Below are 14,201 nucleotides of genomic sequence, written 5' to 3'. Positions count from 1 at the left end.
TCGAGTATAGAGGGGTGTTTTGTGGGTTTTTAAGGCTGATAATGATTATTAGTGAGACATTTGGAGTAGATATTCATTTGCAGTAAATGAAAGTATTTAAAATCTTGGAGTTAAACTTACAAGAACACAAACTCTAACAGAAAACTTTGCTGATACGTTTTTGTTTTGTTTACAGATGTTAAGTTAAAGGAGTTTTATTCGTGACGTATAACCTATCAAATCACTCCAGAAGACAGAGCGACCACAGGTAGATAAAGGTTCAGAGCCAAAGTAGCACCATTTTAAAATGTATTTATTACCATAAATCAGTAAAAAATAAAATACTGATAATCAGTAAATCAGTCAGCCCACAATTACTACAATTCTACAATGTATGTCTCTTTCCTTTGACTTGTTATTTGTACAATACACGATGTATATGATAGCGTTTTTTCATAGCAAAGGCTATACTATGATGTTTTCTAAGAGACATACGATGCTACTCTGTTTTGGCCCTGGACCCCTGCACTCCTCCTCTGTTGTTTTCTGGATTGTACTCAGCTGCATGCCTTCGTCCACCCGGCCTCCGTTGACTCGTCCCGCCTGCCGTCTCTGGAGCTGAAGCTGGATTGGAACAGACCAAAGTACAGTCCAATCACGATGCCAGCTGCCTCTCAAAAGGCTCCTTCATCTGGCAGGTGGCAGCACTTCTTCTGAGGGGAAGCTGAGCTGGCCCAGTAGAACTTTGGAGATGTGTTCCAGTGGTTGGTGGATGTGTAGGGAGATAGAGAGGGACCTTTGAATTGTTTAGAAAGGAAAACAGGAAACCCATTGGTACTTTTAGTTTAGGGTGCTACTGCGGTGTGTTTTTGGGTTTTAAGAGGTGAACAGGAAGAGGTTTTTTTTGTATTGATTATCTTTTACTTTGCTCCTGGTTGGAATGCCCATCAATGTCAACATGAAGTTCACTTTAGTTCTGTTTATTTGTTTTTATTTTACCAACACCCATTTGCTTTTAACCCCCTCACATGTTGTGTTGTTGTAAATTCACTCTTTCAAATAAATACTCGTCTAACCCTCTGGAAACCAGTGTTTGAACTGTTTTTGTGTTGCTCCTCACCTACTTCAGACAGCCGGGACATGACAACGTTTTGTGGACTAAAGGCTATACTATGACGTTTTTAGAGCGACATGCTATACTATGACGTTTGTTGAACGACGTGCTATACTATAGGCATTTTTAATTGACATATTACTATTTTTTTGTTTTAGTTTTTTGTTGTTTTTTTAGCAGCATATAAGAATTTGAACAGTTTTACAAATTACTATACTTTTACTTGTGCAATGAAATATTATTCTCTGGCATTTTTTAGATGACATATTATACTCTGATGTTTTCTTGAATTACATACTATTTTGACAATATACTGCACTATGACATTTTTTGAACCACACATCATTCATGACCATTTTAGGCAACATCCTATCATTTTGCGCTTTTTGAACCACAGAATAATCTATGGGGTTTTTATTTGCCGACATGCTATACTATGAACTACAGGCCATACTATGTTATTCTTGAAAAGTATACTATACTTTGACATTTTCTGAACTACATACTATACTATGGCGTTATACACAGAGTGCTTTGGTTACATGTTGATTTATAATCTAGATTTTTTTCTGTTTTGTTTTTTGACAGGATTACCACAGACCTGACCATGAACACTGTTGACACCCACCTCAGGGAGACGCTGTCTAAGATCTCAAGGCTGCTTGGTCGTGGTCTTTCTGGTCCTGCTCCAGAACGCCTTCATCAACTACGTCTTCTTTTGAAGAGGCCCTCAGATGCTGCAATCTCTGACCTTCAGGAGGAACTGCTACTTTCACTCTGTAATGAGACGGTGGTTATTTTAAAGACCCAGCTCCTGGAGGCTTTGAGTGAAAGTTTAACATCCATCAAAACGGAACTACAGACAGTTAAATCTGAGCTGTCGGTCAGTATTTCAAACATCAAGTCCAACTCTGAAGCACGCTGTGGCTGAAATGGGAACTTCACTCTCCACATCACTGACGACATCATCACACTCCAAAGCAGAGCACCTGTCTGCTGAACTTTTAAAAGTGGACAATAAATGTGAAGAATGTGAGCAGCAGCAGCCTGTGAGCAGCGGAACAGATGTGATCAGAAAGAAGTCATTTTCTTTTTCTTTTCTTTCTGGTTGACTTGATGCTGTCAGATGCAGATGTTGCAGCTGATTCTGATCTTTCAGGATAAAAAGCTGCTTTTCCTTTACAGACTTTTCAGGAAATTATTCTCTCAAGTTTTCTCTGCTATTTATATTTTTATTATCTGTGATTATTTCATTATTGTCAAACAAAGTTTGAGGCATAAAGACTCATTTAGCTATTTTATTCCTGAAATCTTTGACGTAGCAGAACTAAACTTCCATTTTCCTTCTTGTACTTCTGATACTAGAACTAAACGTATCTTCAACACGGATCATCTGGTTTTAATGAATCAGCAACATCACAACAACAAATGAGACAATTTTCAACAAATTAATGAAACTGATGTCATTTAAAACTATCAGAGTCTGTTTTAGTGTTAAATTAAAGCTGATTACTGACAACTAGAACATTAACGTTACTGTTTTAATCACATTTAAGTTTCCTGAACGTTAAATTAACGTCAACCAGCCACAGTTTTATGAAGTTAATGAACCACATTACAGGAACACAACACACTTCAGCTGTTGACAGGAAACAACACAAACATCGTTAGCTTGATGCTACATTTAGCTGCTAATCAGGACTGGTCAGCTAGCTCGGTTAGCAATGCTAATTCACATTAAAGCTAATATTCACTGGATGCTAACTCTCTTCTTCTGGTCAACACACACAATAAAACTCCACCAACTCCTGGAGTTCACTGCTCACATTATATCTGACTCTGAGGTTGAACATAAAGTTCATTTAAACCGGCACCAATCAGTAAATTATCATTTATTACCGACCAGCTGTCGGAGTCCTTCAGTGTCTGTTGGTCCAATCAGCCGATGGACTGAATTACTGAACTGAAAACTGATTAAAACAAGACAACAGACAGTATAACTGTCTGTGGAAAATGTGCTGCTGCTCCACCGATAAATACCAACAAACTAAAACAAACTTGGTGGAAGTGTTGCTTTTAGTGATTTTTTAATAAATAGCAAATATGAGGATTTTATTTTTCTGGAAGTAAAAGGAAACGTTGCTTATACGTAGTTTCGCTAACTTAACTTTAGCTGCACTTTAACCATGCTCTAACTGATCTTTTTTTTAATATTAAAATAGCTGCACTTCCTTTGTATATTTGGTCGTTTCTTATGTTGCTGCTGTTTCATTGCAATTATATTTTAATAATATCACTTTAAATTCAGATAATTGAAAAGAAAAAAATGGCTCTGAAATTCTCAATGAACTGATACGTCATCTAGTGTTAAACTGAATAAGAATTCTTAATAATATAAAATGTAACTGACTGAGCTGTATTAATTAACTCGAGATATTTCAAATTGAAAGAAACACAACATTGACTGAAAGATTTGTCAATTAAACCTTAAATTCATTTACCTAAGAAAACCATCCTTTAATGTCTTACCTTAAAACGACCTACATTTTTAAAAAACATAGGTGCAAAGTAAAAGTTTAACACTAAAGATGAATCACTGATGAACATTTAATTGCTCAGCAGATATTCAGGACTACTGACAACACAGAACCTTAACCTTACTGTTTTAATCACATTTAGGTTTTCTAAATGTTACATTAATGTGAACCAGTGTCTCCATGAACAGTTTTATTCACTAAATGTACCACATTACACTAACACAACACACTTCAGCTGTTTACATGAAACTAGGGTTGCCACCTTTCAGAAATGAAAATAAAGGACGCCCACCACGGCTCCTCGGTGCCACAGTTCAATAAAGTTGGAAAGATATTCACAGATTCAGACTTCCAGCATCAATAACTCATCAGATATATGTTGTCAAAACATAAACGGTGCCTCTTTCCCATCGTTGTAAGGTAGACAATGTGCTACAAGCCCAGTTTTATCAAAAGTAGCTGTCTTTCAAGTTGCAGGAATAACACTGGTGTCAACAGAAGCCAGTTGAAGGCTGCAGTGATTTTGGTGACACTACAGAGTACAAGATTTAGGTTATGGAATTTTTGTGTCTCTCTTTGCTGTTGCAGCGGTTTTGCAGACAGTTCCTGTGCATTCGTCACACAGCCAGCTGCACATAGACATCAATGTTATTTCTGCAACTTGAAAGACAGCTACTGTTGATGAAACTGGGCTTGGAGCACATTGTCTACTGTACAACGATGGGAAAGAGGCATTGTTTATGTTTTGACAACCTATATCTAATGAGTTATTGATGTCAGAAGTCTGAATCTGTGAATATCTTTCCAATTTTACCGAACCCGGGGCCACTACCAGCCAAGGAGTGATATATTCAATTTTGAAAAAAGCATTTAGCCATACTTAAAGCTTTAAGTGCTTTATTAACACAGAACTAAAAATTTTGTATTGTTTTATTATCACAGGTTCTGTCTGAAAATAAGTGGCATCATTTTAAACAGTGAAACCAAACTAATGAAATGTAATGAGCAACCAGTGAGCAATACTGGATTCTGCAAAAACATAAACAACTGAATGCAGAATACTGGACAAAGAAATTCTCTCCAGACATTTTTTTTCATCTAAATGTAAATCTTATCTTAACACAGTTAATGTATTAACTTATTTATGTGTGTATGCATGTATTTGTTGATTTATTTATTGCTGTTAGCATATCAGAGTTCTGAGGGAGTTTTTCTTTGGACAGGCAAAGGCCATTTATTGATTACATATTGGCTATTATATAAACGTTTATTAAAAACTGAAAAGCATTAAAAAATAATAAACAACTTAGGCATTTATTGAGTCACTAAAATACTGTAGAGTACAGACCAGCATGATTCTAAGCATCCTCTGGTAAATTAACAACCAGATACTGATGTCTCTCACCATATGGACTTCAGGAGATGATTAGATGATGATAAACTTTGACCTACTGGTTGGATTCTCTCTGTTCTCATGTTTCTTACATGTTGGTCTCCTGATGCTGCCTTACTTCAGCCAGTCCATGAGCAACAGAAAACACAGTTTGTCTCGTACCCACTGCCACGGGTTCCAGTCTTCCCACTCACGTCTGCAATTTTGCAAACGTTTTTGCTTCTGTGGACGTGGTGGAGTTTCGGGTGTAAACATTTTTAAACACGTGGGTGCAGCGTGATCTGCTGGACCTGGCATCGGGTCCTCGTTACGTGGGTCCTACGAAGTTTATTATTGGCTGCCCTTAGTATTTCCTGTGTTTTATTTTGTTCATTAAACAGTTTTGATGAGTGTGTGACAGACGTGTACGGGGCATTTATGAAAATACGGAACAATTTGCGTCCCGTATTGATTCAATACGGGACGCAACAATTAATTGTCAAATAAAGGACGATTCCGTATTTTAAGGGACGGGTGGCAACTCTACATCTGACACTAAAGCTGCATATAAAGTGCATTAAAAGCAACACCGATACGAAAATAAACATTTACTTACCGAACTATCACAGACCTTTCAGTGTCTGCTGGTAGAATCAGCCGAAGGTAGAAAACTGGTTAAAACAAGACAACGGGCAGAAAAACTGTCTGTGGAAAAGGTTCTGCTGCTCCACCGATAAATAAACCAACAGTTATTATATCAGAATTAATCCAAACGAGGAGAGCAGAGTCCCTGCTGCCTCCTCCATAGGACCTGTCAATCGTTCCAGACCAGACTGTCAATCAAGTAGCCCCGCCCCCTGGCTTCGCAAAACTTTAACGCTCTATAAATTTTAAAAAAAAAATCAATATTGATTTATTTTAGGATCGGCCACCTGATCTCTCATTTTGACCATGAAAACTAACGGAAAAAATTATATCCAGTCTATGCACCGTACTCTGTTTGGCTCCACACTTGCTGATGACCACTTCCGGTCTCAGAAAATGAAAAAACTGACCTTTATCGTTTCTGTTTCTTACTGATTTTGCTGTTTTGTTTTTCTAAATATAAAATGAAAATCAAAGCATTTTTTAAATTTCGTATGTCCCTTTTTGATCATGAAATGGAAAAACGCCTTGTAATTTTAATTTTAGTATTTTAAGATGAAAATCAAATAGCCACTCCTTTTTTGTTTTTCAATACCCGTTTCAGAACTGAAAATCCAATTGCCAAAATATACATGGACCCTCCTGAGGCCTGGCCCATTCATTTATGTCCTCTGTACTGGACATTTGATTTTGATCTATATCTTTTGACTCATTTGAGCTACCCTACTAAATCCTAATGCGCTTAATAGATGACATCCTGGCCTTTACACTGATATCTCAAGTGATTGGATGAGATGACTTTGTTTTCATGCTGAGACAAAATGGAGACGGCAGCAAAATGCGCCTGCCAGAAAAAGAGAAAAGTTCAGTCAAAAATTGTTAAGATATCGTTGTTTTGCCTATGGTAATCATATTTTCTTCATGCTTTTTCTTCCTATTTTGATTTCGAAGTGTGGCTGTTTTGCTTTTTTTAAATGGTAAAATCATTCTGTTGTCTCTAAAATAGAACTATTTTTATAAAACTAATTATTGTTTTCACTCCAAAAAGGCAGGAAATCACAAAAAAACAGTTTTTCCCCTTGGTTCTCAGGAGGTTAAGTGTGAATTACTCTTGCAGAATTTCTCATGGACTTGGAATACTTCATTGCTGTTATAGGATAATCCTCTCTCCAACTCTTTGCTGTATTTGTGTTTTTTTTAGATGGGAAACCAACATCCATACTGACAAAATTCCTCTGTCAGGTCAGCTAAAACCAGATATATCTCACTGGACCTCTAGGAGAACAAGCATGTCTACAATAGAGACTCATTGCACTGATGCAGGGCAGCATGCAAAGAGGAAATAAGCAAGAAAACTCTGGACAAAGTTTGCAAAACAAAGAATTAAATAATCAGGGTGACAGAGGACATTTGTTGCACGTGGAGACTCTGGTTCAGGCGGTTAGAAGCTGCACTTCCCCTGCCCTCAGGCCTGCAGGGAACAAACACATGAAAGCATTTTCACCTGTCACAGGTCTCAACTTTACCTCCGAAACTCACTATGCATGCTATCACAGCAGCACCTCTGACCCCGGCGCTGTGGGTGTGGAGGGACTACTGATGTGGTGTACTGGTCAAAATCCAGTTTTTCCAGCATGTACGAGTGAGGAGTGAGACGCTTCAGGGCTGGACGACAAACAGAACCTACTGACCTGAATATGTGTTTGCATGTGTGTGTGTGTGTGTGTGTGTGTGTGTGTGTGTGTGTGAGTGATTACTTGAACAACTGAATAACTGAGTGTGTGTCTGTGTCAGGTTCATGAGGAGGGTCACCAGGTGCAGCAACAACAGCATAATGTGTGAGTGTTTAGGAAAGACAAAGAGAGTAACAGACGCTTGAAGAACAGTTTATCAGAGAGCGTTTGTGTAGACAGATGTTTGATTACCTCACCTCGCCCATTTTCTACAGAGTGTTTTCTTGATTGCCCTGTCAAAACTCATTGTATGAAAACTATATTGTAGGTATAAAGAAACATTTGCCAGCAAACAGGCTATGATGCAAAAATCTGCATTTAACAACATTCAAGTCAAGAATGCATTCCTGAAACCTTGTTTAGAGACCAAGACAATGACGTAGTAAGTCATAAAATTACATTATATTGTACAGTATTTTATCAAAACGCACATTTCACATTTACGTGTCATATCATGCATATGGCGTGTGGATTCTGTAAAGCGTCTTGAGACAATTTTACCTGTATTTGGCGCTATATAAATAAAATTGAGTTGAATTGAATATTGTGGTGCATCATACAGTTTTGCATCATATTGTATTACATCATGTTGCACTACATTGTATCATATAGTCATATCATATTTTATGATACACGATGTGTGTATTGTTGAGGTATTTTATTGCATCACATCATAGTGAATCTTATATCGTACTATATCTTATCATTTATATACTGTATCACATAGTAAGGCAGTCTATCATATCATATGCTACTGTACCAAATTGTACTGAATCCAATGGTATCGTATTGTATGGAATGATATTGTACAAAATTGTATTGCATCATAACTTATCATATTGTATAAAATCATATCGTATTGTATGTTATTGTATTGCATCATATTGTTCTTAATCGTATCGTGTCGTAACATACAAATCATATTGTATTGTAACATAACTTAACGTAACATAACATTACGTTGTTTTTAAAAAATATTTATTTAGCCTTTATTTAACCAGGTTGGTCCTGCTGAGATATAATGACCTCTTTTTTAAGGGAAGCCTGGCCAAGACAGCAGCCAGAGAAACATTAAGTGCAACACTTAAAAACAGACAACACTAACTCACTCAACAAAATAAATAAATTGCATGCTAGATTAAAGCACAGGATTAAAAATTTACATTAAAACAACAAATGTGAAAAGTAGCTGCTGCAACGAAATGCTACGCAACATAACATTTCGTAACGTAACGTAGTGTAACGTAACAACGTAACAACGTAATGTAACAACGTAACATAACAACGTATCGTAACATAACAGAACATAACGGAACATAACGGAATGTAACATAACGGAATGTAACATAACGGAATGTAACATAATGTAACGTAACAGTGTATCACAACTGTACAATATTGCATACCTTTGCATTATACTGTGTCATATATTAAGTATTGTATTGTAGGGTATTGTATAGCTTAGTATCATATTTTATCACATTGTATCATGTGATGAAGCTCTGTATCATAATTCAAACACCGTACATAATATTCATATAATGTGATATTATACACAACTTTGTATTTTATTGTACCGTTTAGTGTAATATTTTGTTCCTTTGTATCATCGTGTACTGTCTATTATTGTAGTATATTGTAGCATAACTAAAGCGTCATACTAAAGAAGTATTTTGTGATATTGTGTCACATTTTACTACATTTCATCTTACCCACTGCGTCATACTGTATAGCTTAGTATTATATCAAATATTATCATATTGTAACTTGTATCATGTCATGGCAGTTCATAAATTTCTAACATATCCTACACTTGATCATGCATGATGTGGTGCATTGTACTGTATTTACCATGTTGTATTATATATGATGTATCTAAGCATGCTATATTGCAGTATTGCATTGTACTGTTGCTACATTATCGTGTCATATCAAGTACTTTTACTTTAATATGCTGAAAACTACATTATTTTCCTTCTGTTCATCTTTGTAGACTTCCGACAGTAATATTAAAGTATTACTGTCATGCAGTTGTGTGTAGCTGTAATCAAAGACCATTCACTGTATGTGGAAAAAAGCTGATTGTATATTTATGTGTTTTTCCGTGTTTCTGCCACAACTTGTCTTTGTAATCTTTCAAAATAAGCCTCATTGGATCCTCAGGGAATGAAAACGAACCGATGGCCTTCACTCAGGGAGAAGCCTTATTTAGGTTAGTTCTGAAATGTATTTTCACCATCATTATCCAGCAACTATTTCACAGCTGTCTGATGTGACAGTATGTCTCACGCTGTGAAAAAAGAGAAATCAGCAGAGCTCCTTCTCCTTTGTTTATAATCCACCTTCCTCCAGACTCATGATGCTACCTCATACTCAGGACAAAGTGAAGCGACACTCCTCCCTCAGAGCTCGTCCTCACTGATCGGTGTCATTATATAACCCCCTAGAAGAATGAAGCCTCCTTGTCTTTCCCTGCTCTCATTATCTGGAGGTGTTGAATGGCAAAAAGAGGGGCAGTGGACTGACGGATGGCTGCCCGGGACCAAGTCGTCTCTTGCCTTGTCCTCACACACTCTCACTGTTGGAGGGTGAGGGAAGGGTGAGGGAGGGGAGATGAAGCGGGTGTAATTCCAGGGTTCAGGTTTCAGTCTGCGGTGGTTGCGGGAGGAGGGATGGCCAGGAGAAGGTGGGGATTGTGGGAACTGTGCGAGTATAAAGAGCAGAGAGGGAGTCCTGTGGTTTGTCTGACCACTCCCAAATGCATGTTTGTCTTCCTTGTTATCCTCACCTCAAGTCTGCCCTGCCGAGGATTTAATCCTGAACTTCTGCCTCCTCCTCAGCATCTCTGAGAAGGAGGAAGACAACAGGGCAGCGGCTGCCAAGATGATTGGAGGCTTCACACAATATGGCATGAGAAATGTAATTAAAAACTCACAGTTAATTGGCTTTTTACATGATAAAGCACAATCTTCTTCATACATAAATGAGAGGCTCTCATGGCCACGGGCCTGCCCTGTAGCAAAGCAAACATACAGCTCATACATTCCCTTTGTTGCTGAATTTTCAGAGCTAATCATCTTAACTTTAATCTGAATCTGAGATTGCGCCAGTGCTGCCAGAAAACAGTGCTTCATGACTACAAATTCCATGACTAAACATGAAGTTGAGCAATTAGATGGCTCAGTTTTTCAAACAGAGCCAGATGGATGCTCTGTTTTACAGGTTTGGACTCTATATCATGACATGTGATCACATCTGGGTCAGTCCTGAAACTGAGTTTCTCAGTCGCAGTGTCCTGAATTTTTGGACTGTCCCGAGTCTCATTGAGTTTTCCTTCAACATGCTTCCTTTAGGACTAACAATAAGCAGTTTAAAGGTCTATAATTTGTATGCAGATGATGTTCAGTTGTCAGTTTTACTGCCATGAGACAAACGCACCATTTTATTTCATGTCATTCTGAAGGTTCACAAATACAGAATACTACTGGAGTTCTGTTTTGTTTAACTCAGATTAAATGATATGCAGTAAAAACTGAAGTTGGATCATCTTTTCTTCGGCTCATTTTAGGTCCACCACCGACTATACCTGTAATTGCAACCACTGAAGTGTAAATGTTCAAGGTTAATGAGGTCTTTGTTCCACATTGTTGTGATGAAAGTTGCATCTACTGTTCTGGTAATTGCCTTGTTTTCAGTCTTTATCCTATTCTATATGCCATTTTGTAAGTTTAATGATTTAAATATCTGCGTAAACACCCCTGCAAAAGGGTAGAATGTTCTTATTGTTGTAAGAATAAAGGTTAGATGACAGAATGAAAGTATTTTACTACGACTTGCAAAAATTCAATTCAATTCAATTCAATTCAATTTTATTTATATAGCGCCAATTACAGTCAAATTGTCTCGAGACGCTTTACAGAACCCATATGCCTGACCCCCAGAGCAAGCCAAAAGGCGACAGTGGCAAGGAAAACACCCTTTTAACAGGGAAAAAAACCTCGAGCAGAACCCGGCTCTAATGTGGGGGGACCCATCTGCCTGCTGGCCGGGCGGGTTGAGAGGGACAGAAGAGGTAGAGAGGTAGAGATAGAGGGATAGAAGTAGAGGGGTAGAGGTAGAGAGGTAGAGATAGAGGGATACAGATAGAGGGGTAGAGATAGAGAGGTGGGGGGGTGGGACACAAGGACCATAAAACACAGCCACACATCTGAAGCATCCAGCATCCAGCTCTGGGACCAGGGACACTCGGAGAAAGGACACAGAAAGAAACAGAGTGAATGTAATGCAATAATGGTATATATAGTAAATACATAGGTAGTTAGAGAAGGGCTCAGTGCATCCAGAGAGGTTCCCCAGCAGCCTAGGCCTATAGCAGCATAACTAGGGGCAAACTAAAGGGACGTCAAGAGGGGAAGTCAGTTGTGCAAATGAAAACACCAGCTCACCCCGTCAGGGTCACCCAGTCAGCCCTAACTATAAGCTTTGTCGAAAAGGAAGGTTTTAAGCCTGGTCTTAAAAATAGAGAGGGTGTCCGCCTCCCGAACCCAAACTGGGAGCTGGTTCCACAGGAGAGGTGCCTGATAACTGAAGGCTCTGCCTCCCATTCTACTTTTAGAGATTCTAGGAACAACAAGTAAGCCTGCAGTCTGAGAGCGAAGAGTTCTGCTAGGATAATATGGTACTATCAGGTCTTTAAGATATGATGGAGATTGGTTGTTAAGAGCTTTATATGTCAGAAGAAGGATTTTGAATTCTATTCTAGATTTAACAGGGAGCCAATGAAGAGAAACCAATATAGGAGAAATATGATCTCTCTTGCTAACTCCCGTCAGTACTCTGGCTGCAGTGTTTTGGATCAGCTGTAGATGTTTCAGAGAGCTATTGGGACAACCTGATAATAAGGAATTACAGTAGTCAAGCCTAGAAGTAACAAATGCATGGACTAGTTTTTCTGCATCACTCTGAGACAGGATGTTCCTGATTTTCACAATATTTCTCAGGTGGAAAAAGGAAGTCCTACAGATTTGTTTTATGTGCGAGTTAAAGGACATGTCCTGGTCAAAGATAACACCGAGGTTCCTCACAGTAGTACTGGAGGCCAATGTAATGCCATCCAGAGTAACTATATGCATTCAGATGAAGAAAATAGAATCGGAAGACAAAAATCACAATACTTTCTAATAAAATAACTTGAAATTTATAATTTAATAATAATTTCAGTATGATATTGTTGGAGGTTTTGGTAACCTAATGTTGTGTTTGTTAGAAGTTTTACACATCTCAGTCTTGAATCAGTATTTCTAGCATCTCAACTGTGGCCCTGGAAAACTTCAGTAGTTTTTCTGTGAGCCCAAAGAGTTCACCAAACAGTTTCACTGAACACTAATGGATGGTACATTAAAAACACACAATTTAACAACAGCTGCTGAAGTATGTGCAGCAGATTAACTTCCCCTGTGTCTGTCCTGCAGTGACCTCTCCCAGCTTCCACACCAACAAAAGCTTTCTGTCGAGTCAAGGCACAACTATTAGATCTCAAAGTCCACGTTACTATCGCCTGGAGGCAGTCGCTGGTCAGAAAACAGTCCAAGACAAGTTGGCAGACGTGATAAAGTCTTATGGATGTGATTGGTTGGTTTGGGCACTGACACTGACCTGTACAGGCTCAGATAGGTGTGGACTGCAGGAAGACAAAGGGCACTGAGGGACGTGGAAAAGATATCCACTTGCTGTAGGGGCTGGAGCGCTGTGTTCTGCTCTGTATCACCTTACCTTACATAATTGGGTCCATACGAGCACCAAATGGCGCCGGCTGTGGCGCCCAACAGACAAGTAGAGCAAAGTTTACCAGAGGGAGAGACGGAGGATGTTACCCGTCACCTGTACTGTCCTCCCTGTTCGTTTTTTTTTCTGTCTCTGTGGAGAAAAACGGACAAACTGACTCATCTGAATCCGAGGGGCTTCTGTATTCACTTCCTCCTTTTTCCCCATAACACAATGGTAATTGGTAGGAGTGGGCGTGTGTGCATCTGGTGCAATAACCCCCCCTTCACCCCATCTAACCCTCCTCTTCATCTACCCAGCCCCCACCCTGTTGAAAGCTCATTAAAAGACCTGCTGTTAATGAGCTAGAGGGATCATAGAACTTCATTTTCATTAGGGGGGGCTGGGAGGGTGGGGTTAAGGCCAGAGATGCTGGTGCAGAGGTTTTTATGCCCTTAAAATGGAGTCAGCAATTATCCCAACCCCTTGACACTCCCCACCCACCCTGCTCTGCCTCCTAACATGCCCACAAACAATAACCAAACTGCTGCCCCCCCACCCCACCACTGCCACCACCACCACCTCTAATTTTGTATCCTGAGAAATCCTGATCACCCGTGTCCCATCACAGCTCGCTGCACCCGTCTCACGATCTGCAGAGTGACTGACACTAACTCGAATATATCTACACACACATGCAGGATAGTACACACTCATGCATACATACACCCCGCCCCCAGTAGAATTACATTACAGTGTTTCTAGACAAAGCCAGTAACATCACAAGGATGTAAACAAGGAGTGAGGGTCCCTAATCCAAACACTCACATTAAAAATTTATAAGTCAGCGCTGACTGTGGTCCTCAGAGAAACGACCCACACTGACTAAGACGACATCCTGGTGAGAAAAGATACTTAAAAATAGTTTTCGAAAACCTTTGTTGTGAGTCCCAGAATCAGAAAGGAAAACATGCAGAACTCAAAAGCAACCACAAGCATAAAAAGACACAGACGGGGAGTAAAAAAAAACAAACAAAAAACAACTCAACAATGTAAAA

General features: G+C 39.0%; 1 long non-coding RNA gene across 1 annotated transcript; it reads right to left on the bottom strand.

Moving 5' to 3' along the window:
- Positions 1 to 275: 275 nt before the first annotated feature.
- Positions 276 to 5,801, bottom strand: LOC129349338 (uncharacterized). Its single transcript, XR_008602320.1, has 3 exons — positions 5,619 to 5,801; positions 1,722 to 1,870; positions 276 to 775 (listed from the first exon to the last, which is right to left on the bottom strand). It is a non-coding gene; the product is annotated as an uncharacterized LOC129349338 (long non-coding RNA).
- Between the last annotated feature and the right edge of the window lie 8,400 nt (positions 5,802 to 14,201).

This window comes from Amphiprion ocellaris, chromosome 7 (genome assembly GCF_022539595.1).
Source record: "Amphiprion ocellaris isolate individual 3 ecotype Okinawa chromosome 7, ASM2253959v1, whole genome shotgun sequence".
NCBI lineage: Eukaryota > Metazoa > Chordata > Actinopteri > Pomacentridae > Amphiprion > Amphiprion ocellaris.
This window is presented reverse-complemented; position numbering and strand designations above follow the sequence as displayed.